The 2,997-nt window shown below is 43.4% G+C and overlaps 1 non-coding gene across 1 annotated transcript; it reads left to right on the forward strand.

The window, feature by feature from the left end:
* Positions 1–415: 415 nt before the first annotated feature.
* Trnas-cga (transfer RNA serine (anticodon CGA)) lies at positions 416–488 on the forward strand. The gene has a single exon. It is a non-coding gene; the product is annotated as a tRNA-Ser (tRNA).
* The last annotated feature ends 2,509 nt before the right edge of the window (positions 489–2,997 follow it).

Genomic DNA, 2,997 nt, shown 5'->3' on the forward strand with positions numbered 1-2,997 from the left:
CACTGCGCCCCTTCACAGCTTAGAGAAATCACCAACAGTTCACTTCGTCACTCTGCAGAATTTCACTGTAGCCTACTACAGTTAGAAGACAGAAGGTCGAACTTGAAAACCTGTTTATTTCACAACAGAAACCATAATGAAGAACTTCTAAACCACATACAGAGTTCCGTAGCCAATAACACATTCCATTTCATTTCTTTTACATCCAAGTTACTCACACTAACAATAACAATATTGAAACTTCCTGGCAGATTAAAACTGTGTGCCCAGTTGTGGCTAAGCCATGTCTCTGCAATATCCTTTCTTTCAGGAGTGCTAGTTCTGCAAGGTTCGCAGCAGAGCTTCTGTAAAGTTTGGAAGGTAGGAGACGAGGTACTGGCAGAAGAAAAAGCTGTGAGGACGGGGCGTGAGTCGTGCTTGGGTAGCTCAGTTGGTAGAGCACTTGCCCGCGAAAGGCAAAGGTCCCGAGTTCGAGTCTCGGTCGAGCACACAGTTTTAATCTGCCAGGAAGTTTCATATCAGCGCACACTCCGCTGTAGAGTGAAAATCTCATTCTGAATAACAATAATGTCTCTCAGACAACTACCGAACATTCTCTGCGAACAAAACAGGTGCTCCCCATATCAGCGACGACCTTCAACCCGCCTCCAGCAGCGAGACCGGATACCCGTGGCCCTGTTCAGTCCGGGGATGCGACCCAGTTTGTCCCGCACTCTCGCGATATGTAGCATGAATATAAATGCGCTTACACAGTATGACGCGAAAACAACACACCCAACACCCAACTCAATAACAACCACCAGTACATGGGCGCATATTCACATTTCTCCTTTCACACAATTCACACTGCACATTAATAAGGTGGAAAACAAGAATGTAGGACTCCACAGTGTAATGTGGTTCACCACACTGGCCATTGTCAAACGGTGACTTCTGCATACATGGGTACAAATAAAAACACAGGATGTGAAACTAGAGGGATTTCTTGTATATTTTACATTGGAAGTCCATCACGACATTAATCTTGACATGTTTCTTCCTTTTTTTTCTAAGTGAACTTACGTCTCAGTAAGAATCACTGAACCTTCGTATTCACACTCCTAGAACGCATAGACAGTAACGAGCTAAAGTTTACAATACAGGTAACGTAGAAATGAATTGACCTACCATTAATACTCATTACACCTGAAGTTAGAAACTTAGCAAAAAAAAAAAAAAAATGGCTCTGAGCACTATGGGACTTAACTTCTAAGGTCATCAGTCCCCTAGAACTTAGAACTACTTAAACCTAACTAACCTAAGGACATCACACACATCCATGCCCGAGGCAGGATTCGAACCTGCGACCGTAGCGGTCACGCGGTTCCAGACGCCTACTAGAACCACACGGCCACCCCGGCCGGCCCCGAATCCGAGTCCAGTGTGGCAACCACTGGGTCGCCTCGCTCGGTAAATGGAGAGGATATCCAAGCCTGCAGTTTGCGCTGTTGTATTTGACCATGAACGGCTGGCGAAACATAGCAATCTTACTACTTATGTTATAGTCACTGTCAAGTAAAGAAGTCTCACAGAAATGGCTAGTTTTCCCTTTACATGTTATCATTCACCCCAGCTCTGTAAAATGATATATGATACTATTAATCAGTGAATACCTTCGACACTATAGCAATGAAATTGTGGGGGACGACAGAGATATTTCATATATCGGCGTGAGGTCATTATCTAGGTAGACACAAGGAACACTTAGTTCAGTCGTTATGAGTTTTAGCTTGAGAGGCAATGGAAATCATTTCGCAATAGTTGTACTTTAAAAAGTGGTAATAGTGTAGAAAAGATACGATTAGCTCTTAATGGTAACCAAAGAAAGCTGTGACGACGAATTCGCCTGAAGGAAGAGCTCACAGATCCTGGCAGTGAAGATCATTATGTTTGCAAGAGCTCACAGATCCTGGCAGTCAAGATCATTGTGTTTGAAAGAGCTCACAGATCCTGGCAGTCAAGATCATTGTGTTTAAAAGCCAATAAAGGAAGTCAGTGAGGAGCTGAGGACTGGAATTCGGTGTCACTTTCCTCTAGTTGAATAATAACTAAAAGCGGAAAATGACAAGCTACACACAATAATCGAACAACATAATTGTGTCTCGTTTAATGGTAAACGAAAAGATTGTTTTCTCTCGTCAGAAAGGAAAACTTTTGGTAATTAAATATACACTTCTGCTATCAGATTAGCCGACCGAAGTGGCCGCGCGGTTCTGGCGCTGCAGTCTGGAACCGCGAGACCGCTACGGTCGCAGGTTCGAATCCTGCCTCGGGCTTGGATGTGTGTGATGTCCTTAGGTTAGTTAGGTTTAACTAGTTCTAAGTTCTAGGGGACTAATGACCTCAGCAGTTGAGTCCCATAGTGCTCAGAGCCATTTGAACCATTGCTATCAGATTGAAACCATGTATTTTTCCAAATACACGAGAGAAACCTCAGATACATCTAATCCCTTCATGGAATTACGCTCTACTTCAATCTCGTAGGGTCTGGTGACTTGGCCTGAGAATATTCTACGTATAATGCAGGTTGAACACAGTCTCACACAGTTCAGTGAAATTATAGTTCAATCCATGTCCGTTGCAGGTGACCAGACAGAATGCCCACAACGTGAAAATGAACCGTTGTCATTTTGGTCCGTTTGTATTGTATTACGTAGGAGCAAGTACGGGAAGATTTTTACCGCTAAATTTGGAAAACCAGTTACCACAAGATTAGCAATCAACAAGTTGGTTAACAAATTTTAAATGTGCGGATAATGTTAGTGGTAAGGAACTATCTTGGAGGCTGCACGGTGGGAGGTACAGAGGTTTTGACTACACGAAGCCCTTTTGCATCTACCAGGAAAGTGAGTAGGGAGCTAGGTACAGCACAATCTACAGTTTGGAAAATCCTGCGATACACGCACAAGAAACGTGCCTATGACGTCTAGATTCTGCATAAATTTGAAGCTGAGTATT

Source organism: Schistocerca serialis, chromosome 8, assembly GCF_023864345.2.
Source record: "Schistocerca serialis cubense isolate TAMUIC-IGC-003099 chromosome 8, iqSchSeri2.2, whole genome shotgun sequence".
Taxonomy (NCBI): Eukaryota; Metazoa; Arthropoda; class Insecta; order Orthoptera; family Acrididae; genus Schistocerca; species Schistocerca serialis.